This window comes from Acinonyx jubatus, chromosome E2 (genome assembly GCF_027475565.1).
Source record: "Acinonyx jubatus isolate Ajub_Pintada_27869175 chromosome E2, VMU_Ajub_asm_v1.0, whole genome shotgun sequence".
In the NCBI taxonomy this organism is placed as follows: Eukaryota; Metazoa; Chordata; class Mammalia; order Carnivora; family Felidae; genus Acinonyx; species Acinonyx jubatus.
The window spans coordinates 7,733,406-7,757,895 of NC_069396.1; the positions used below are offsets into that span (position 1 = coordinate 7,733,406).

The window sequence follows — 24,490 nt, forward strand, 5'->3', positions numbered from 1 at the left end:
ATGCCATGAAAAGATTGCAAAGCCTCTCACAGAACTACTTTTCCTTCATACCTTAGTTCTTCCTTCCTCCAGGGTTTACCTTTCTTTCCTCAACCCTCAGCTGAACTGTACGGTTTGTTGTGAATTTGCTCAACTACTGGAAGTCTTTCTCTCCGTCTAAACTGAAATGTATGACCTTCTGAATTTTGTTTCTGATCAGCGCTTCTCTCTCAACAGACACTACCCTCTCTGCTCTGAAGCAGACAAGCCCTGTAGGCAGTACGTTTGTGTGCGTGTTCATTTGCTCACCTGAGTCAAGTGATAAAATTCTTTTTCATAGACTTGCAAATCCCTGGAGCAGGAAGGGAATCTTAGAGGTCAGGGAGGCTAATATTCTCCCAATGTGATACATAATCCATTGGGGTATGTAGGATGATGTTAGCTCAACAGTAAAAAAAATTTTTTTTAATGTTCTTGTTTATTTTTGAGACAGAGAGAGACAGAGTATGAGCAGGGGAGGGGCAGAGAGATAGAGGGAGACATAGAATCTGAAGCAGGCTCCAGGCTCTGACCTGTCAGCACAGAGCCTGAGGCGGGGCTCGAACTCACAGACCGTGAGATCATGACCTGAGCCAAAGCCGGACGCCCAACCGACTGAGCCACCCAGATGTCCCAATGTTAGCTAAACATTTTAAATAATTTTAGTTGTTTTATGTTTACTTTAATTCTGTTGGAAAAAAAGTGTACAACCAGTACACGAAACCACATGAGTTCATAAATATTACTGTTCAGGATGAGGCTGAAGCAGATGGTACCTCGGAAACCTATTGTACTCAGTATATATGAATTGCAGGTGCTAACAGGTAATGCCTGGATGCGACAGAGATCGTGAAAGTCGAATCTTTGGAAGCACCAATCTGCTCTGATCTCCTCCAACAAGAGGAAACGGAGGTTCTGGAAAGGGAGAAAGTTTGTCTAAGGCTACTCAGTGCGTGGAAGCAGGACTAGGGGCAGGTCATGATTGCCCAGATTCTCTGAGCTCTTTCATTCGGTTTCCAAGGACCCCTTCTTGGCCACTGGAAGTTCACCTGGAGATCGGATACCATGATCAAGTCCTCAGAAGGTGCCTTGAGGATGAATTTTCAAAAGCACAAGAAGCTGGACAAAAGCCTCTTCTACCCACACGGTGAATTACCTGAACGAATCTAAGAGCCTCATTTTCAAAGACAAAAATTGGTCGTTTACTGGATCTAGAACAACTGAAACTTCCCTGGATAACAAGGTAAATGAATGCATCACACCATTCACCAAAGTGGAGGCCCTCAAGCTGCTGGTTGTTTGGCGTAATGGGAGATTCAGAATGCAGTTAATGGGTTAGTGTAGTTTTTATTGTAAAAGCAAACTAAATTAAACTGATAGTTTTAATTAAATTTGAATTGGCTGTGATTTTACTCAGTTTTACAGGCCACTTGAGACACTAGTGTTGCACTTAAAATCTAGTGTTGTAATTAGTGACATCTACATTTATTATAATGGTTACTGCACTTTATTGAATTTATTCAGGAGCAAACAAAAGCTCAGCATCTAAAGAGCTTGGACTCCAGGCTAGGTTGGCTTTGGGAGCCTGTTTTGTTTCTACTGGAATGTCGGGCAATGATGCTGATCTTGAGAAGGGAAGTTGGTGAACTAGCCGTCCAGCCACGGGGTTAAGACCTTGGGTTACCTCGAGTTGAATCTGTCCCAGAACATCGTATTTATGCTTTCAATGTACTCTTTCTTTGTCTGGAAAATCCGCAATGGTGCATATTTGAGCATCCCTCATTCCCCCAGTACCTTTAGAGTTCAAGGTCCGCAAGTCTAGATTTGGTGACACTGTCAAGCAACCATTAATCTGATCTGTGCGCCAGAAATGCCGTCTGGAGCTTTGGCAGGTGTCAAGCAGGGAGGCCGCCGTCTTCCTGAGGAGGGAGGGCAGTGCCCCACCGGCACAGTCCTGGCAGTCGTCTCAGACCGAACTGGGCTCCGAGGCAGTGGTTCACACAAGTTTGGTGTGCACGGAATTACCAGAGAGGCTTATGAAGATGCAGCCTCCAGAGCCTCATCTTGAGGAATTCTGGGTATGCGGGCAAAACCTATTTCGAGAAGCTCCGCCCTGATGCGTTAATTCAGCATAATGGAGTCCTCAGAAAGACCAGCTGACGGACAGAAATAGGAGTATATTCGCAGAGGGTCATCATATTCCGTGTTTTGTTGAGAGGTCTGTGTGGCAGCGGTCTCTTGGCAGTTGTTTGAGGAGAATGAGTTAGAGCAAGGATTATATTTTTATTTCAAATTAATAAATGCTTATCAAAATAGTACAGGAATGTATAACACGAAAGATGAATTATCCATAGGTAATTCATCCAGTCCCTCTCCCCAGAGGCAAATAGTTCACTGTCAGGTATGTATTCTTTCTAGACACTTGCCTTTTTACTTGTCAGCATAGATATGAGTAGATGCTTCCCTTCTAGATTTTCTCTACTTATTACTTTGTTCTGAGTTTTGAGGGATTTCCTCTACTGTTTTTATGTTCTTGGGATATTCCTTTTATGTAACATCCCATTCTTGTTTTATGGATATAAATAAATACTTTGCCTTTGTCTTTGAAGATGGGGTTCAGGGTTTTTTTTTTTTGGTGGGGGAATAGGGGATACTATCTCCATGTTGTCTGTTACCACATTTTAAAAATGTATCTTGATCTTTTTCTGGCAGGCTGTAGGCATGGTGGTTCCCATTCATTCATGGGTAAGAATGAGGCTGCAAGAAGCCTCGGGGGCTCTGGGATCGCTGGGATGGTTGCTTGTTGGGTTTTTCTTTTAAGGCGGTGGGCAAGAATCTGGACATTCTGGTTTGGAACTTCTAATGCCAGCATGTGGAGTGCTGTCTACGTCCACACTCATCCTGGCTGCCCTGGTTTTTCTGTTTATGGAATATTTTTAGAGGAAGAGTCCTTGTTATCACTGGTGTGGTGTGTGTGTGTGTGTGTGTGTGTGTGTGTGTGGTTATTTTTATTGCAGGTAAAAACTTGCCTTTGGGATGTTCTGAACATGAGGGAGGGGAGTTGACTACTCCCAGGTGTAGAACTGTAATTAATCCTACTTTCTTCCTTCCTGATCTCATTTATGGCCTGATGTTTATGAGTTCCCAGCCTCACTGGAGTTCTCTCCTTTTGAGATAGTATAGTTAAAAGTCAGAGTTTTTCAAGACAGTACTTACAGACTTCCTAAACAATCTAAAATTCAAACAAGTTGATTAACAAACAACACTACCAGGAAACAAATCTGTGCATTTTAATAGTAACCAAGGGTTGGGATATTCTCACATCATTCACATGAATTTGGGGTTTGAATCTTTAGGAAGTGTCTACAAAGAACAGTGACTTTTGAACCAGGATGAAACAAATCTGAATCATTCGCATCTGATTCCTTCAATTCAAGCTCGTTGATGACTTGGAATCTATAGAACCTAAGAGTGCTTAATAATCATCAATTAAACAATCAAACAAACAGCAAAGAAAAATCCCAAGCTCGATGAACATGGATGTGTTGGGAAAACAATTACGTGTGATTTCTTTTTAATCAATACAAATCCAGTTACTCTTAGGCCTGTTGTCAATGTAAACCTCTGATGCATTGAACACCAATTTCAGAATTCCACACTTAATTCACAAAAGCTATAATATCAAAATATTTTAGACCTTGAAAGGGCCTTATAGAGCAATTAAAGTAAACTCCTACTTACAGAGATAAAGAAATGAAGGAAGCCATATTGGGAAGAAGTTAAAAATTTGGGCTTTGAATTTAGGTAGGCCTGGGTTCTCATCTGCCTTGGTCTGTGCCTGTTGCCTGTGTTCATGGTCTGCTGGTTAGAAATAATTACATGGCCGTCTCTTAGCTGCAGGAGAGTTTGGGAAATATGGGGTCACACACAATGGTGATCAGAAGTTCTCTTTACCAGTATCATCATCATCGTCACATCCAAAGAGGTGAATGCCTTTTGTCTAGGTTTACGGTCCATTTGGCAGAATTAGGACTAGAAGCAAGATAAGTTTTGTGCCACACTGGAGGATTCTGTCCACAAAAGTCTTTTATCTTACAAAGCGTTATGCTTGGGTTCCGAGAGGCTGAGCAGACATCTTAAGATGGTTGAATTAGGAGCAGAACTGAATTTTGTTCTTTCTACCTAATCACGCTTTCTCTCTTCTGGAGATTTCTGTAGTAGTACCCTCTCACCATTATTTCTGTGATGTTTTTCCTCCAAATTACTGAATTGTTTATTATCACCTAGAAAGAATAAGTCTTTCATGAAATGTATGAGCATGTAAATTTTATGATAATGAGAAACGTTTCCTCCTAAAAGTAGGATAGAGCATCTGGAAACATAAAATGCACATTAAAATGACTGAAGAGACCCCCCCTCCTCTCAATCAAAGTAATTAAAGTTTGGTTTCAGAGATTTGTGTTAAGATCAGAAAATGCTTCTTTAGATTCTGTAATGGTGAAGTCTTGTCACAAAACAGTCTTCTAACACGTGGATCCCATCGATGCTTCACTGGTGAAATGCATCCTTCTGGCACAGTGATTCTGAGCTATGAGGTATCAGTAAACTTGTGTGAAGTTAGTGGGCACCATCTCCAATCTAGGTTGGACTTCCACTTTGGTGGTTAGAAATGGCCACGGATTCTTAACCATACTCCCCAGTAAGAGGTAGGGTCCCACTGAGAGCACGGGTTCTGTGTCTGTTTAGACCAGTAGAATATGGTGGAAGTGACCCTGTGTCAGTTCCCAGACCCAGGTCAAGACCGTTTCCATTTCCTGTTTCTTAAAATCTTGTTCTGGGATCTCTATGACCTTAACCTTCATGTGGACCAGCTTGAAACCATGTGGAGAGACAGGGCTCCAGCAGTGCCCAGCTTTCCAGTCAATCCTGCCAAGACACCAGATGTAGGAAAGACGAAGCTGTCTCGGAAGCAGATCCCTCCAGCCTCGATCGCCCCACCTAAGGCCACGTGAATCAGAGACAAACTGCCTGGCTGAGCCCTTTCTGAATTCCTGGCCAACAAAACTGTGAGCCAAGTAAAATGGTTGTTTTGTAAGAGTGCTTGGTTGCATGGCAATTGATAACTTGCACATCTGTCATCTGTGGTTCCTATCTAGTTATAAGTATAAGCTCTGGATCCAGACTGCTTGGGTTTGAATCTTGCCACCAACGCTTAGTAGCTATGTGATCTCAGGTAAATTATTTTAATTCTCTCTGCCTCAGTTTCTTAATCTATAAGATTAGGATACTGGCATTTATATTAAAGGCAGTTGTGAGAACATAAAGCACTTAAAGCAGTGCTCAATAAGTATTCGCTCAACAGGTACTTTTTTGAGGACCTACTGTGTGGCAAGCACAGGTTCTAGGGGCACGTCAGTGAAAAAAAATAGGCAAAAAGTCCTGCCCTTATGACATCTACCTTCTAGGTAAATATTATTATGCCATATACATTTAACATTAACCACATGAGCAAAACTGGAGCTCATGAAATCAAGGACCTTTTAAGACTCAGGATACAGCAGTCAAATGTGTGATCCCTTGTCACGTTTCTGTACAGCCCCACTTTTTAATGTGGATAATCTTTGAATAAGTGATGGTTAAGTCACTATTGTAGTGATTATGGTGACTTACAGGGACAATCAGGAACAGCCTTCAAAGGGAAAGCCGCTGTGTAACCATGGCCATATTGACCTTCCTGAGTCTGTTTCCTTACCTGTAAAGTGGGCCAGGTACACTGAAGGATATTTAAGGTGTCACTTACCCTTGATAATTTGCATGTTCAGAAAGGGAAGTGGTAAGAGGTCATCCAACGGTTGTGTGGAGAGTGAGGTAAGGGCACCCTGCCCGTTGGCAGAGGTGAGGGGCCTAGTGCTACGGGGACCATATTTTCTAAACTCTGAATCTACACACATGGTCAGATATGTATTAGTGCAGTTTCAGGGGCAGTAGGAAAGTGTTTCTTAAATTATGTTATTTTATTTTATATTTTCCATCATGATCATAGTACTCTTTAATCCCCATCACCTATTTAACCCATCTCCCCTTCCCTCTGGTAACCATCAGTATGTTCTCTATAGTTAAGAGTCTGTTTCTTGGTTTGTCTCTGATTTTTTCCCTTTGCTTGTTTGTTTTGTTTCCTAAATTCCACACATGGGTGGGATCATGTGGTATTTGTCTTTCTCTGACTGACTTATTTCGCTTAGCATTATACTCTCTAGCTCCATCCACGTCATTGCAGATGGCAAGATTTCATTCTCTTATATGGCTGAATAATATTCCATTGTATATACATCACATCTTCTTTATCCATTCATCTATCAATGGACACTTGGGCAGTTTCCATAGTTTGACTACTATACATAATGCTGCTGTAAACATAGGGGTGCATGTGTCCCTTTGATTTAGTGTTTTTGTATTCTTTGGGTTAATACCCAGTAGTGCAATTACTAGTTCCTAGGAAAGTTCTATTTTTAATTTTGGGGGCAAGTAGGAGAGCATATCTACAACATGGTTTGGATAAGGTAAACCAGGTGGCTCTCACGTAGCAGAATCATTTGCATGTAGGCGGCCGTGAAGAGAATGTTTGCACCAGAGGAGACTTCTTTGTTCTTACGCTCAACTCATCCAGCAACAGCACCCTGTCTCCATCTCTTTTTCAGACTCATAGACTCATTTCCTGCTTGTAGCACGTCAGTCCCCCTCCTTCACTGAAGTTACTGATGCCTCTACTTGGCGCTTCAGAGGTGGTGTTTACTCATTGGTGCATTCGTTCCGTGAACACGTGCTACGCAACTATTTAGTGCTGGATGCACACAGGCGACAGTGATGTGTTGCGTTAATTGTACGAGTGGAGGTTTGCCCCGGACTCTGTGAGGGCTGGGGAGAGAGGCTGTCCACCCGGCCTAGGTGGCTCAGGACAGGCGTCAGGACAGCTGTTGTTTTTGTCTCTCTAGTACCTCTTCCTCCTCTGCAGATAACAGACCTCCTTCCAGTGAGGAGTAAATCCTACATGTTCCAAGTGGGACTGAGTCAGCAACCCCTGGCCTGCGACCCAGACAAATAAACATCCCCCCTCAGAATTTTATGACACAGCCATTGGTGGAGACTGATTTTGTCAGGGTTGTATACCCCAATCTGATGGGGTATATATTTGGGGTGGCCGCTGTCATCTTTCCTTTCATTTGGAGAAAGTCTGCCTGTGAATGGAACATATATTAAGACAGCCCCCCCCCCCCTGCCCGAGTCAATCTAAGGTAATTAAAATTTGGCTGCAAAGATTGATATCCAAATGAGAAAATGCACCCTTAAATTTTAGAGTGCTATTGTCCTGTTACAGTGATGACACTCTGAAACAGTGGGGACATATGCTTAAGAAGGAAACCAGAGAACTGGGGAAAACAGCCCCGAGAGAAGGAGCGATTGACAAAATCTAATATCATCCAAGCTCCTAGATCCAGTCATACCTGAAGCTAGGTGATAGGCCTGTACATATCTTGTTATCTGACAAAATGAATTGCTTCCTCCCCCCACCTTTTTTCTACCCTAAGCTAGTTCAAGAGAGATTTCTGTTGCCTGCATTTACAAAGGCTTTCTAGAATATATAATGCCTGAGCTGAGTCATAATGGATGAATAGGAATTCATCAGGCAAAATGGGGATGGCAGGTGAGGTGGGTAAGATTTTCCAGGCAGAAGAAACATATAAACAAAGCCTTGTGGAAACAATTTCTAAGGAAAATATCTCTGTAAAGTAACTATACAATGGGCATTGTCATTAGCCCAGGCTGTTCTTTTGGAAAAATACTGTGATGGAGTGGCCAAAATCAATTTGGAAACAGTACCCACAAGACCGTGGCCTTCTGAGTAAAATCCACAAAGCAATAATGAGTTGGGAAAACTCTAGCTCCTAAGATTCACTCAGCAGCCTTCTGGGATGAAGTTATAAGTGTGATAGACACAGAAGAAGTGACAGAAGAAAATACCTTTAATCAGAAGTTCAATTCAGTCCACTAACATACGCACAGAAGTTGGGGGAAATCAATTGCATTTACTGTATGCTCTTGTTTATTTAGAATGGCTGAAAAATGAGAGGTTTCTCCATAATTGCTTATGAGTTACAGAATTGTTTTCACCTGAGTTCTTCCGTTTTCCCAAAGATGCCGAATTTAATAACTTGATAATTAAAATGAATCCTCTATATGGCTTGCTCAGTGATAGTAAAGTCATACGCAATATGAGCGTATCATTCTCCTTGCTTGAAACAAGTCTTTGTCTCCTCCTCTTCCCTACTGTCTAGATTGACGTCTCCTTTAATGCCCAATTTCAAATTCTATTTCCTCCAAGTAGTTGTTTCTGAGTATTAAAAGAGAATCAAGCCCATCCTCTTCTGAATACATGTCTAAGTTTACCACGTGGTCTACAAACTACTTATTGTCTCTTTATGACATTAACTTGAATTACAACTTGACTTTGGGTTATAGGTCTACTTGGATATAGCATCTGGGGCAAAGGGGCTTTAGTACCATTCATGAATTGTGTGTGTGTGTGTGTGTGTGTGTGTGTGTGTGTGTATGTGTGTGTGTGTGTGTACTTTGTAGACACAAAGTAGATTCTGTATATAACTCTCCAAGAGTCCCACCAATGTGCCCCTGCCTTGTATGAAAGATATCTCCAGGAATTGTAGTTTCATGAGATATTAATAAGTGTTATGAAAAATGGCTCTGTGGCAAAACACATTTGGGAATTTCATGTATTAGATGAAATACTCTAAATTCAATAAGTCTCTGTATTGCAGGACTTCTCAGAGATTTTAATATGTTCTATTATTTCTCAAAGGAGGATATAGTATATAACTTCATATATTGTCTTGATCGACCTATTTTCCATAGAATTTATTCGGGAATACTGGACTCCTTGGCTTTCTAGAGGAAGATGTGTTACTCTTCTGTTGTTGCTCAATAAATGACTTCTAGAAACATCTTTTCTTCCCAGATACCTGTTTCACTTAGAAGGCAGAATATCTCAGGCTTCTCATTTTACAATAAGAAGCAGTCTTGGCCCAAGAGACAATGAGGTGTGTGCCATGGTCTTCTAGTCTTTTCCTTTAGGGTGAGTCAGCAATTAACTTGGAAAAGCTTATTTCACTAAATGCTGAATTTTACCTCCATCATTTACCAGACAGATTCTTTTTCTCCTCTTTCAAACCTTAGTTCAGAAGGAGGCCAAATGTTTTGTTTTGTTTTTGTCTTTTTCTGCTGAACCCATTCAATCATATTTGAATGTAGGAACAGTTTTAAACACAGAAATTCACTACACCTACCCCAAGTTCTCTTCATGGTGTGTAAGAGTTGGGCATATTTTAAGCTGATTTCATGAACAGTGGTTTCTGACCCTGTATTTGGAAATGCCTCGAAAGACTGTTCATTTCTTCTTTTCATCCTTAGAACTGATGGCTCTGGGGGTCGTGATGTGGAAAGAGTGGGGTCAAGAACACACTGAACTTGAACGTGAATGGCTGCTCTATTTCTTACGTTGTGGCTTTTGGGAAAGAGTTCACTTTTCTGAACCTCCATTTCTCCACCTACAAAATTAGAATGTTAACATACACGGGCCTCACTGGAAAGTTGTGACCTTTCCCTGTCTTGTCTTTGCAAGCTGAAATGCCAGATGATCCAAAGTGAAGTTATTCCCCTTAATCCAACTGTTGCTTGTGTTGTTTCCTTCTCCCACATAGGTGACACTTTTGTCCCCATACCAACCTGCAGTGGCTGCTCACATCAGTTTAGCACACAGACCTTTCCCACCTGTCCTCTTGCCAGTTTGTCTAAACATGTGATGTCTGCAAACAGCAGGTGCCATCTGACTATTTCAGAATATCTTTGGTCAACCATCATCTGAAATAAAATCTTGGATTATTTCGGTCAGATGAGTTATGACTACCCCAAATTGAGTCTTATATGCCTAATATAAGATATATTTATAAGATATATATATCTTAAGATATATATTAAGATATCTTAAGATATATATTAATATAATATAATATAAGATAAGATAAGATATATAATATAATTCTGAGATATACCTTGGAAACAATCTTGACCGTAAGAGAAATCACCCTACATTTATTCCATCAATCTTTATCCAAAGCATCAAAGTCAAATTCTTGATTCCCTCTCTCTCTTCCGATCTCTCTTTCTCTCACCTTTGTGATGAATTTATTTTAACTTCCATTATGGAAAAGTTCAAACATACAGAAAAAGAAATAATAGTATAATGAAGTCCCACATACCCCGCACCCAGCTTCGACACTTGCCAGTTTATGGGCCATGTTGTTTGATCTGTGTCTTCTACTGTCTCCTCACCGTTGGATTCTTCTGGGATAAGTCCAAGCCATCTTGTCATTTTATCTACAAACATTTCAGTATGTATATTTCAAAAATGATAAAGGCACCTTATAAAAATATAACTACAATACAATGATCACATTTAAAAAATTTAAAAAAATGTTTTAATGTTTATTAATTTTTTGAGGGGGAGAGAGAGAGAGAGAGAGAGAGAGAGAGAGAGAGAGAGAGAGAGACAGCATATGAGTGGGGGAGGTGCAGAGAGAGAGGGAGACACAGAATCTGAAGCAGTCTCCAGGCCCTGAGCTGTCAGCACAGAGCCCAATGCAGGGCTCGAACTCATGAACCATGAGGTCATGACCTGGCCGAAGTCAGATGCTTAACCAACTGAGCCACCCAGGCACCCCCACATTTAAACAATTTTAAATAAGGGTATTTATTATGCCAATTATTTTGAATGGCGGAGGTGGGGGGAGACAAATGGTACAGTAGTTGAGATTCAGTCCTGAGCCATCGCAGATTGAGAAAACGTTGACTTGGAAAGCCTGAGCACTTTGTGATCTTGGCCTCCATGCCCTCTGCAGCTTTAAAGAATCTAGGAATTTCTAAAACTGTGAAAAGGAGAGAAGTGAAGTCTATGGAGTGAACACATAGTGGTCCTGAATTCCTACCCAGCGAGGTTACCAGGGACCAGAAGTTTCTGGAGACCTGCAGACTCATTTGCTGGGCTGCACCAATTGTCAGTAAATACTGTATCATTGGCAGAAGGTGATTTCTTCTATTTTGCAATTGAAGGGGTTTGCTGCAGTGGGGATTTTGGACCCAAATGGGAGCTTCAGTATGTTTATGATATTACTATACCTTTCAGGAGCCAACAATTAAGAAATAGGAAGAAAGAAAATCTCCCAGAGAAGTCCTAAGTGTGCTGAGGACCAATAAGTACCCCCAAGTGGCAACATTTCCTGTCAAAGTGTGACAGAGTTCTTTTTTTTTTTTTAGAAAGGTGCCAAGTTAATTAGCACCTCAGAGGACCTTGTTATAGCCCAGAATGACTTTCCATCTGCTGATAATTTAATCGTTATACATGTGACACAAGGAAATCGAGCTTCACATTCCGTTACATAGTGTAAATTGACGGTGAATGCCGCTCAATAGCTTGATGTCATTACTAAGGCTGTTTCTTAAACTCATAACAAATATCAAGTTGTTTTCTTGTAGGTTAAAAAAAATAGACCCAATGCATGTGACAGTTTTGTGACGTGAAACAGCCCAGGCACATCTGTCGTACTTCCAGGAGTTGTGGGCTACAGATGGGAAAGATTGTGTGGGCATTGATCTTTGTTTGAAGTCAAGAAGTTTCCAGAAGGATGAACGGCAGGGGCAGGTCAAAGGGCCGTACAGCCACTGTTCTCCCAGGTTGTCTTTGGCTTTTGACCAGGGGGTGAGGGCGGGGTTCTGTTCCTGCTGTAGAGGACTCCTGCCCGGCCAACGTGGACATGTGGCCGAGGCAGCGCCATGTTGGAATGAGGGAAGGAGAGCTTTGTGAACAGACGCCAGCGGACAGGCTTCCTCTGATGCTTCTGTGGCCTTTCCACATTGGGTCACAGGTGCTCTGGTGAGCACATTCTTGTTGCTTCAGGGCTTCAGTGTTACTGCAGAGTGGCCCAGGAAGTAACTGTACAATCTGGGGATAGTAGGAACCGTGTCTCCATTCTGACCACCAGCCCAGGCGGCTGGAACAAGTTCACACAGAGTCAGCCTGCCTGGTAGGCCCTGTGTTGCCTCAGGAGGAGGCTTTCTCTCCAGCTTGCCCCATAATGCCACCCTAACCCTTGCTCTTGCCTGGAGTTTCTCCATCCCTGACTTAGTTCTATTTCTCCTGTCAAGCATCCCATTGTAGGTGAACAGTAGAAGCCTTTCCACATCTGTCAGGTGGGGTAGGGTTATGCTTGGAGTTAGGAAACAAAACCAAAGCAGACAGACAAACAAAACGCAAGGCTGGCCAGAAACGGGGGGCGGGGGGCAGGGGCTGGGGGCAGCGAGGATGCTAACTGTGGAAGGTTTGGGCTCATGGAGCAGAAAGGCTGAAGATACTGTCAGGCTGCTCAGGGAGGGGCTTACAGACAGCAGGATTCTGGAAGGTCTGAGGGGAGGGGCCCCACATGCAGAGGATTAGATTTGAGGAAGGGGGTCTGAGCCCTGACTCCTGCCATGTTTGGAGAGTGGGGATTGGAGCAGTGCTCCCCCTCAGGGCTCCTGGGTTAGAAGGCCCAGAGGAGTATGTCTGGGTAACTGTCCTCAGGGAGGTGGGCACCACGTGAGCAAGTGCAAGGCAAGGTGCAGAAGCGGGCCCCATTGTCAGACTGGCTGCCAGAGGGGGTCCTGGACGCCGGTCACTACCACAGCCTGGTTTTCAGAGTGTGAAGAATTAAGTCGCATAGTGGGAGGTGTGGTGGCTAAGTGATCAAACTAAGTAAGACAGACTCCAAATCTGGCTTGTTTTGTGTCTTTGGAATAAGGAATCACCTAGCTTTAAACCTAAGGTTCCTCCTGCGTCCTTCTTAGTAAACAAATTCATGGCATTTATAGAAAACCAGAAACTTTAGGTAATAAAAATAAAGAGAAATATAGATAGGCAACCCCCAGTGCTCTATACTTATCTAGGGATAAGTCACTATGATAAACTTGATAGATTCTTCCTCTTTCCTCCTCCCTTCCTCCTCTTCTTCATGTCTCCTCCTATATGTATGTGTGAATATATAAATACAAACATATATGTATATAAATACATACATACGTATATGATATTCTATTTTGGAGCATACATTTTCTCTCTAGTGCTGAAAATAACTCTTCATGTGTCTACAACGTTTTCTGTGACGGCTGAGTAGTACTCCACTGGGTGAGTGCATTCAGTCCGATTGCCTGATGATTGATGTGATGCTCTTCTTAGTATTTTCTTTTGGGGAGACTGTATTGCCTGCACTGTGCCTGTGACAGTGAACTCCTATGGTTTTCTGGGGAGAAGAAAGGAGGAATGCGCCTAGACTCACGGACTCTCAGGGCGGGACCAGAACTGGGCTGAGGTTTTGGAAATCCTCAACCTTGTTTTACTTGGTGCCATTTGTAACCGCTTCTCCCCTTGGGTGGTCCAGCCTCTATCTGACAGTGGCTAGGAATTCACTATGTCAGAAAGCCACCGATGAGCTTATTAAATCTCCATCATAAAACATTTTTCCATGAAATGGTCCAGAATCTGCTTTAGAATATGGGGGCCAGGAGTCAGATAGATTGAATGTGGAGTCCTGGCCTCTCCACCTACCGGCTCTGTGAACTTTGGCAAAAGTCTTAACCTTTTTGATCCTCTGTTTTCCTCATATGTAAAACATGTATAGTAAAAGAGAACATGCCTCAGACAGTTGTTAGAAATATCTAATGAGGGGCCCCTGGGTGGCTCATTTGGTTAAGCTTCCGGCTTCGGCTCAGGTCATGATCTCACTGCCTGTGAGTTCGAGCCCCGTATCGGGCTCTGTGCCGACAGCTCAGAGCCTGGAGCCTGCCTCGGATTCTGTGTTTCCTCTCTCTCTGCCTCTCCCTTGCTCGCACTCTGTCTCTCTCAAAAATAAATAATCATAGGGGCACCCGGGTGGCTCGGTCGGTTAAGCGTCTGACTTGGGCTCAGGTCATGATCTCACCGTTTGTGAGTTTGAGCCCCGCGTCGGGTTCTGAGCTGACAGCTCGGAGCCTGGAGCCTGCTTCGGATTCTGTGTCTCCCTCTCTCTCTGCCCCTCCCCCACTCACGCTCTGTCTCTCAAAAACTGAATAAAAAAATTAAAAGAAAAATCATTGAAAAAAATTATCGAATGAGACGAAGAGTGGGGAGTGCAGAGTAAGAGCTCACCAAAAGTCAGCTTCAATGATAATGCCTGACATTATTGTAACAGAATGTGTTTAGTCCCTGCCTCTTGGCGGGCCTGTGGCAAAGCAAAGCAGCTGCATGTGGCAGGTCTCCTGTGTCAGTCTTTCTTCTTTTTTGGGAGCAACTTCATCGGCCAGCTACTCATGACCCTTCACCCCACCCAGCTCCTCTCTCCTAAATAGACTAATGTTTTCACCCATTTTGACTGGCGATAGCTTTTCTCTTTGTCTTCTCCCCGCCCCCTCCACACTTCCCTGGACAAAAACCTACCTTTGTGACTTGACTCCCAGTGAGTCCTCCACTGACTGCACAGAGGTGTTCCCTTCCCAGAGCCTCCACTCCAACCTCAAGAGGCCGAGTTGAGGGATACCACCGTGCAGATGACATGTGAACAGTTTGGATATTCAATATCATTTGCTTCCCGTGTCCTTCTTAAGGGTGGATTTTGGTGGAATTATCATCATGAAAACATTCTGTGTATGGAGATAACACCGAACTTCTTGAGATCAGGGACCTTATTGTGCCCCATCCTTTTTCGTTCCCCTAGTTTATGGAACGTGTTATTAATAGTCGTTGTGTGTGGAGCACTTACTAGGTGCCTGACTCTGTATCAGGTGGCTCAAATACATTGTAATTCTTCCAACAACCCTCTACTGTCCCCACTTTGACAGTTGAAGAACCTAGAATCCAGGGGGATTAAGCAAAATATGCAAAGTAAAACAGCTGCTAGGTTTTGGAATTTTTAGCAGGTCAATAAACGGCAATATTTTCTTGCCCTCACAAATTCAGAATGAATTGATAGACACAAGAGTCAAATGGGTGAAGAGAAAACACTTACTACCTTTAGTTCTTTAAAGCCGACCGAGGGGCGCCTGGGTGGCTCATTCGGTTACCCGTCAGGCTCACGTCATGATCTCACGGTTCGTGGGTTCGAGGCCCGCATCGGGCTCTGTGCTGACAGCGCGGAGCCTGCTTGGGATTCTCTCTCCCTCTGCTCCTCCCATGCTTGTGTGTGCTCTCTCTCTCTCTCTCAAAAATTAATAAAGAAACTGAAAAAAAAAGTTGACTGAAGGCTCTCATTGTAGATTTATGGCCAAGAGGGCCTGTAGACACCTTCTCCTCCTCAGGAGTTAAGATTTTGGGAGAGCCCACTCAAGGGAAAACTTGGGAATGAAGAGTAGTTTGCTATCCTGCATCGATCTGAGATCAGGGAGGAAAGAAAAGAGAGAGAAAGAGAGGGACAAAGAGAGGGAGGGGGAAGGGAGAGACGAGAACACGAGTTCCCAGAACTTGCTTCCTTTCAGTAGATTGACTCTACCCCCACCAATCCCAGTGACTCTTGTGTGGGCAGCACCAAGAGAAGAGGGAGGGCCCTCTGGTATCCTCCACCTGGATTTGAACCTAGACCAGTTTGACTTTGGGGTGCTTGCACCTATCAGCAGGCTTCCTTGCCTCTCTGTGATTTGCTTACTGAGCAACTTTGATTTCCTGTTGAGAATATTTTAGGAGGAAAAAGAAAATCTTTGGAGGCTTTTCCATGCATCAGTATTTTTAAGCAAAATGAAACACACAGTATAGTTTTGGTTGGCAGAATTCCTGCTCTTGACCCAACGGAGGCCTCTGCTTGTGCCAGCAACCCAACGTGTTTCCACAACCCATGTGACTGGAGCTGTTCGCTAAATACCATTAAGTGACGAAGAAGGTTGACAGATTTTCCAGGTCTTCCCACCCTGACCAGACATCTTCTTGGCCAGACTAATGTCTCGCTCCCATTAGAATAGATCAGAGAAAATGGTGTCTTGCCTCTAATTAAATTCTCATCTTTGCCCAACTGTTTGAAAGGGCAACTGTCTTAAACCTTTGAACTTTATTTGTAATACAAAACTTCAATTAGATAAAGGACAATAATTAGCAGATCTTTTATCTTTGGGCATAATTAAATCTTTAAGAAGGGACGTTTTAATCAATGAATTGTAATGACAAGTTCATAAATTAATTAATCCCACCAATGGAGGCTTGGCAGTAATCAATGGGTCTTTAAAGAGGTTCAGGGTGAGGGGACATGGCTGTGGGGACACAGATGCTCACTCAGTTCAGTTTGGTGTAAAGATTCTAATTTGTTAAGGATTAGCTGGTTCAAAAGATTACCTATTTATTTAAGGGAAAATCATTTAAAATATTAACTTTTAATAGAAGAAAAACCTTCTTCTTGCAAGTTTTTGCCTTCAAAACTTTCTTCTTAGAGCTCTCAATTCAGACCATAGCTGAGGACGTACATTTGTACCCTTGTCTTAGAGCTGTTGGCCAATTTACTGATTTGATAGCTAGCTTGAATTAGAGAGAAACCAAAACTAAAGTTGACTATCTTTAGCTACTTAAAGGTGTTTCTTCTAAGGCAGGAATCAGCAAACTCTGCCCCCCTTGCTAAAACTGCCTGCTTTTTATGAAGTTTTATGGGAACATAGCCACGCCCAGTTATGTCTGTATTGCCCATGACCGTTTCACACTACAAAGGCAGAATTGAATAGTAAATACAGAAACAATATCACCTCAAAGTTGAAAATATGTACTCTTTGACCCTTTTTACAAAAAAAGTTTGCCAGCCCTGGTTTTTAAAACATTATGTCCTTCTCCCAAATGTTGAAGGTTTTGATGAAATTTTTAACTCAATATAGCACTGCATAGACAGCATTTAGTGTAAGAATGTAAATTAAGTATTTTCACATCTGAAGTTCTGTGGTTTTAATGGCCCATAAACCAGGCTCCTGGTATTTATCTGGGAAAAAAACAAGGGAAAAATGATTTGGATGAGGGAAAGGAACTGGCACATGCAAAGGTCCTGTGCAAAAGGAAGCATGGCTCTTTCAAGGGATGGAGAGAAGGTCCAAATGGCTTAAAAGGAGGCGGGGGGCAGGTTGTATGTAAAGGCCAGAGGTTAGGCACTATTACCAAGGGCTGTGAAGGCCATTATAATAATTTCATAGTGCAAGTCCAGTCAGGTCCTCCTTCCCTCAGGTTAAAACCCTTCAAGGACTTCACCTATCTGTATGATTAAACCCCCGAGAGCCTTCCTTACATGGGATCCAGATCAGTCTGCTTTGGGGCTGGGAAGGGGAGTTTGGAGGATGGTGGGGGAGGGAGCATGGAGGTAGGGGAGCGCTGACAAGGATAGCAGGCCGCCTCCTCTGAATCCTCCACATGCTCTGGGGACCCCCCGTGAGAGAACATGTCTATATTGGCTTGTAATGGTCACTGTTCCTATATTCTTCCCGAATCGACTTAGCTTTTCCAGGACAGGCACCTTGTCTTGTTTAGCATCACAACCCAAGCAGCCGCGGTGGAGCCTGGTGCTTGGTGCCTCCTGCTTAAAGCCGCTGGAACCTGCAAGAGGGGGTGTTCCAAGATGGCTGCCTGGCACCCCACTGCTCTGAGCGGGATACTCCCGGTCAGGAAGAGGTCCTGCCCAATCTCTACTCTCCAGGAGGTAGTTCCCATTACCGCCAGCCCCCGCGCCCACTCTCACCTGTGTCAGCACTGTCACCCCGTTTCCGTCAGCTCTCCTTAGTAGCTCTCACTGGAGCAGAGAAACACTCACGTCTGGAAACAAACGGGAGCCCTTTTCACACCCCTCAGACATGTATTTGTTCCCAGAGGGCTTTCAGTTATGGATGGAGAATATGTCGATGCATCCTTCGTCCCATACACCATCCCTGAAGAAGCAGAAATAGAAAAGAGAGAGGAAGCGGGGCCCCTTTGCCTCCCTGCGAACCTCCAGTCCATGGGAATTGTCTCATTAAGTCTTCACAGTGTCTCTGGAGTGGGTTCCTCCAGAGAAACAATACCAGGAGGAGATTATCTATCATTCGATCGATCGATCAATCTATCTGTCTGTCTATCTCAGGATAACCCCCAAGGTAAGGTGCTCCTCCTTGCTGGAGGGGCATACGAGCTGAAGCCTGAAGGAGCAGTTCAGGGAAGAGGGTTGTTGATGCCGTTCGTGCTCTGGGCTGGGGGACGTCATGTGCAAATGCCCCGAGGCAGGAGCTGGCTGTGTTCCACAGAGAGAAAGAAGGCCAGAGTCATGAGTGGTGGCAAGCGGGTGGGTGGTAGTGAGGCATACATTGAAGCTGAGGCTGCTGTCAGGGGCCGGGCAAGGAGGTTGGAATCTGTTCCAAATGGGAAGGGAAGCCATGGATGGAGTCTAAGTTGGGAATATTCATTTCCTGGGGCTGCCACAAAAAAAATCACCACGCATTTCATGGCTTAAGACAACAGAGATTTATTGTCTCACAGTTTTGGAGGCCAGAGTCCAAAATCAAGATGTCGGCAGGTCTCTGCTCTCTCTGAAGGCTCTAGAGAGGATCCTTCCTGGTGGCTCTGTGTGTTTCCCTGGTGCCTCTGTCTTCACACGGCCATCTCCCCTGGGTCCGTGCATCATCTCCTTGCTCTTTCTCTAATGCGGCCAGCAGTCATTGGGTTGCAGCCCACCTGAAATCCGGGTTGATCTCCTCTCAAGATCCCTAACGACCTCTGCAAAGACCTTATTTCCAAATAAGGTTCCATTCACAGGTACTGGGGATTAGGACATGAACTTCCCTTCTTGGCGGACGCAATTTAACCCACCATACAGGACATAACTTGATCTGCTTTCTTGGGGCAGGAGATTGGGCTGAGGATGCCCAGGCACAGAACTGGAGCTGAGAGGCCACCAGGAGCTTCCAGATGGGAGGTGACAGAGACTCCCAAGTATGGTGGCCCCTGCCTGGGAGGTGCTGTGGGGTGGGCGTTGCTTTCTTGGGACTCCTCTGCGGCCTAGAGGAAGTTACATCAGGTGGGTCTTGTGCAAAGTCGGGTGATGTTTCCTGCCCTCCTCTGAGAGTGTGTGCAAAGAGTAGGGCCGAGGGGAGCAAGAAGATGCTTTCTTGGGGAAGGGTCTGACCCCGTACATAGAAGATGCTCTACATACAATCAGCATATGCTGCTAGAATAAGTACAAGCAGAAGACTATTCCAGATGCATTCTTCTCTGAGTGTGTGTTGGCTTTGGGCAAGGATGCAGGTCTTCCCTTTCCAAGATGTTAAAAAAAAATAGCAAACTCATTTGAACGGGGCTTAGAGGGCCTTGGCAGGGAGACATTGGACACTTGGAAATATTACTATTATTTCTGGAGCCAAATTTAGCAAAGGACAGTTCTGTCTTTAATTACTAGTTGATGCTGAGTTGTACAGGCAAATGATTACATGCACAATTAGTTGTTCCCACAAGTAGCCAATTATGGGAACGATTATTTAAGAAAATTGTGGCTCCTGCTAAAGGGACTTTACATCGTAGCCTCAAAATACATTTCTGTATAAAAAATTCCTCTTATTGCATGTATTATTATTTTTTCCTCTCTGCCTGGGCTGCAAGAAAAAGTGGCCCTTGTGGTCTCATTTGCGGGGAGAGAGAGTGCTGGAAACCCAGATCTTTGGGGCACTGTGAGATCCGGGAAAGAGTGAGGTTGAGAGCTAGAAGCTCTGCCAGGACCCATCTCGTGCCGGCGACCGTGTCTTAACCCCAGAGATGCAGTCTAGGGTTAAGGCTCAGGCCTCTGGACGTTCCAGAAGGGGATCATTCGGAAGCACATGGTGCCTGATGGCATAACCACGTGCCACTGCAACTCCGTCTTTGCCTCTGGCCCATCAACATGCTTTCCATTGCTTCGTGATGACTCTGCCTCTTACTAGGCCACTTCTGCCACCAGAGCATTACAGATCCCTCCATGTGGCCACGTTGTCATAAAATCCTAAGTTCTCGGAATCAGAAGGGACAGAAACATCATCTGGTTCATCTGTCTCATTTCAAAGATGGTAAAACTAGGGCCAGACAGGCAAAGGACTCACCCAGTGGTCAGAAGTCCAGCTCAGGTGTGACCCCATCTTGCTTGATTCCAAGCCCTTGGCTCTTTCTCCCATGCCATGCCTGCTGCTGAGGGTACAGCTAAGGGTCAGCACACTGTGACCATTATGGCCAAGAGGCAGCCTAATGTCTGGCACACACTGGAAACCATGCCAAGGAGAGTTGGAAGGGACTCCAGAGAACCTTCTAGCTTAGTCCTCTAATTTTGTATCTGAGTGGAATTTGGAAACTGTATTTATCTAAGCTTCTCTCTTTGAACATTTCTCACTATGTAGGCCTTGGAATCTCCATCATCAACCCTAACCTCACTCATGTGGGAGAAGCCACAAGTCCAAATGCTGGTGTTTGGGTTGGTCCATATAAACCCTGTTCCCTGCCCCCAAATATAAAGTGTGCTTTTGTGTTACTGTGTTAACTACTATTGACCAAGAGTCGGGTTTTTTTTTTCCTTCTTATTTTCATAGTGATATCCACTATTCAACCTTAATATGGTATATTCTACATCTGGTCCCAATTCTTCAGTACTCGGTACTAGTATTTTATAGCCATATCCTTGCCAAGACCTCATGATGGGTGAAATGTACTTTCCTGCTTCTTGGGTTTGGATTTGGTCACGCACTTTGTTTTGGCTAAAGAGTTGTTAGTACATGTGACATGAGCAGAGCTTTGAAAAATGCTTGCACCTTTAGGCTTGCCCTTTTGTGACTAGGCTATATCCTTAGTCACCCCATGCCTTGTTTACCCTTTGAAATCTGGAATGAAGAAATGAATGGGTAATTTGGACTTGGCAATAATTCACTCTTGTAGCCTGACTGAAAATGTCTCTCAGTATAAGAAAAAGGCTCCTTTATGTTTTATTAGGAAAGAACAAACATACAAGTAGTTTTTAAACCCAGCGGTCTTATTTTCTTCCCCCTCAAGTTGAAAGAAACCAGCTAGCAGTGTTCCATAAGCCTCAACTGGCTGCCTGATAAACTCACTTCTGGCAAGATCTGATCTAACAGCATTTTTGTGTATCTTTCAAATGCCACCTGGTGACCTTTATTAAGTAAGCTGAAAGTAATAAATGGATCTGCTCACCACAAATTTCTCTTGTTGGCTGCTCAGGGTTCTTTGCCTTTTCTGGAATCAGGGGCTCAGGCTCCGAAAAGATGCTGGTTTCACTTCACAGGAATGCAAACCCAGTTTGTTCTGTGGCGGACCATGACCTAAGCCTCCTTTCTCCCAGGACACCAAAACCTTTTGGCTCTAGAGATAATGTCTTTTGTGACCTTGGCACATTTGAAGATCAGCGACCAGTTATTTTATAGATTGTCGTTCAATTTGGGTTTCCCTGATGTTTGCTCACGATTACTCTGAGCTCACAAGTGATGCTGGGTCCTTGTCACCGGCAGGCAGGTGGTGTGGATATGTCTCATTGCTGTGAGGTTAATTTTGATAATTTGATTAAAGTAGCATCTGCAGATCTCTCCACTCTAAAATTATTCTTTTACCCTTTGTAATTAATAATTGTCCTGAAGGGAGATCCTTTGAGGTTATGCATAACCTCACCTTTTTTTGCATAATTCTTTTCAGCCCACTAATTTCAGCACCCATCACTCATTCTCCATCTACCTTTTAAACTTGCGAGTTTGTTAGGGCCTGGCCCCAGGCGCTTTTGTCGTTCTCCAAGTCCTCCCAGCACATCTTGTGCACTCCCTGGCTCCAGTTACATGTAAATGCCGCCAGCTCCCGTGGCCGCACCTGCAGCCTGGCTTTCCCCTTGGGAGGACGTGGCATGGATTCAGGGGCACGTCACCTAACCACTCCCAAACCCATCTTGCCATCCTGGTGCATAGTACGTCCCAGCAGGCCCCTCCATGCTTCCCTGCCTCATCAACCGTCATGGCCCGCACCCACTTACTCATGTTACAAAGCTGGGACGACCCATTCTCGTCCTCTCTGTTTGATTGGTCACTGAAACCTGTTGATTCTGTCTCTGTACTCTTTCCTTCCCTTTACACGTTCACGGCCAGTACCACACATCAAAACCACAGTCATCTCTGCCCAGAGCTGTTGCTTTGCCCTTGTAACTGGTCTGATGGCTCTCAGGGGTTCCCTTGGGTTAGGTTGTCTCCGTACCACCCAGCGCAGCTCTGTTCATGCCTCTTTCCCATTAGGTAGGAAATGCTCATGTAAATCTCGGTGACTCACACTTTGAGATATTACATAGCCATTACTAACAAGGCACTAGTCGCATACCAGGGGACTTATGAGTACTAAATGCATGCATGAATGAGTGACAGTGGAAGAAAGGGAACCACTTTCTCCTTCCTCGTGTTGATGGCTCCAGAGGAACCTTGCCCCGTGTTGGGACTAAGGGGTGACAAATGAGATACATACCTCAGGTGCAAAACCAAATTTAAGGGAGTGCCAAAACACTCAGTAAGGAGGATCATTTTGCAATGCAATTAAAAAAAATCAAAGTTAATTAAAAAAAATCCATGATGAACCAAATGCCAGAATTAAAATATAGGTAGAATCCTTATTAAGCATCACTCACCTTACCCCAGTGCTGTTCATCTTCTTGCCAATGGGAACATTTCTCTCAGCAAATTATAATCACTGAGAACAGGAGTTCTCAAGGGGAGGGAGAGTGACCTTGCCTCCCCTGATCCCCCGGAAGGGGGCAGTTGGCAGGTGTCTGGAGTTGCTTTTGGGTGTCGCACCGGAGTGGGAGGGGTATGCTACTGGAATCTGGTGGTGGAGGCCAGGGATGTTGTTAAACATCCTGCAACACACAGGGCGGCCCCCACAACAAAGGACCATCAGCCTCCAAATATCAGCAGTGCCAAGAGTGATAAGCCTCACTTTAGAGGTGACTTGAAAAGTACCGTGTCCTTGTCTTTAAAAGCTCTGCATAACTGGAAAGAATATATCAAGGAGAATTTGGCAGGAGTCAACAACCTCCACAGTAGGGATACACTTCCCCTTCCCTTTGTTAAAAAAAAGTCCGATGAATCTGAAAGGAAATAGGTTGTCGCAACTTCTGAGCCGTTGAGTTCTCCATTTTTCACGGGATGGGATGGGCCCAAAGGAAGTCCAGTCAAGTAGTCCCTACATCTGTCCTTGGTCACTGGACAGGAGGCACCCAGTGCATACTCCCAGGGTGACTAAGGTTGAGAATCAGGCCCCGTCGAGGGGTCTCCTCCTAGGCCACTGGGTGATTTGCTTCTTAGAAAACAGTGGGAAAATGAGCTGGCTAAGGTGGTTCTCCAAAGACGGCCTCTGCGTTTGGTTGTTGTTTATTTATTGTGTTTCCTGTCCCCCTCCCCCCTTAGTCTAGAATGCTGTCTCCTCCTCCTGCCTTATTAGTCTCAGGAGCGGAAGCGAGTTCACCCTATTGCGGATCCCGAGGGGCACCACCATTCTGTGCTTGTTCCCCTGTCCCCGCCTCCACTTTGCCTTTTCGTAAAAGCCTTTTCCTTGTCACTTGAACTACTTGGGTCGAGTGTCCTCGCTGCTAGTACCCTAATTGATAAACTCCTTTTCCAAGCTGGGTCAGCTTCTCCAATTTCATTCGTTGGTGACCTCAAGTTTTTCTGCTAGTTCATCTTCTGCCTCCGCAGTATTGGTGGTTGGCCGTTGGGCAGGGGCCCATGATTCCATCAGCCTTGGATTTATCATTTGTTAAACTGAGATCCTAATTATCTGGCCTCTGGACCTCACAGGGCAATTCCAACCATCTAAAGAAATAATGAATGCCAGAGAGCTTGGTAAATTATAAAGCGCTGCACGAAGCAAAGCTGCTGTTAGTATTCTCATTTCCCCACATTCACCCCAGGTCATCACATCTGCTTTTAGAAGCCTCCCCCTTGAATCCTTGGTGATGATGTAGGAAGGCGTGTTCTTCTTAGATTTGGAAAAAGACAGACTCCAGTAAGCATCACCTGGAGGTTGGAAAAGAGGCTAAATTGTGGGAATTGTACACATGCACCCTCAGCGAATCTCTTCTGAGGGACAGAACAGAGGAGTATCCTGGTCATTCATTAGTTTAACAGGCACCTGCCAAGCGTCTTGCATGAGATGGCGAAGGAGAATAGCCTAGTATCTTAGGCAGCTTGGGCTGCCGTAACAAAGCACCACCTACCGGGTAGCTTAAAACCCAGAAGCTTATTTGCCCATGGTTCTGGAGGCTGGAAGTCCAAGATCGAGATGCCAGCATGGGGTTCTGGTGAGAACTCTTCCTGACTTGCTGTATCCTTACATGCCAGAGACAGGAAGCTCTGTTAT

At 44.3% G+C, this 24,490-nt stretch overlaps 1 long non-coding RNA gene across 4 annotated transcripts in view; it reads left to right on the top strand.

The window, feature by feature from the left end:
• Positions 1-24,490, top strand: part of LOC106984023 (uncharacterized) — a 798,380-nt gene that overhangs the window by 28,049 nt on the left and 745,841 nt on the right. For 3 of the 4 annotated variants that reach the window (XR_008293707.1, XR_008293706.1, XR_008293708.1), the window contains exon 7: positions 833-1,261. The exons of the other annotated variant lie outside the window; for it this stretch is intronic. This is a non-coding gene — a long non-coding RNA (uncharacterized LOC106984023). The remainder of the gene's footprint in view (positions 1-832; positions 1,262-24,490) is intronic. 4 annotated transcript variants of the gene reach the window in all.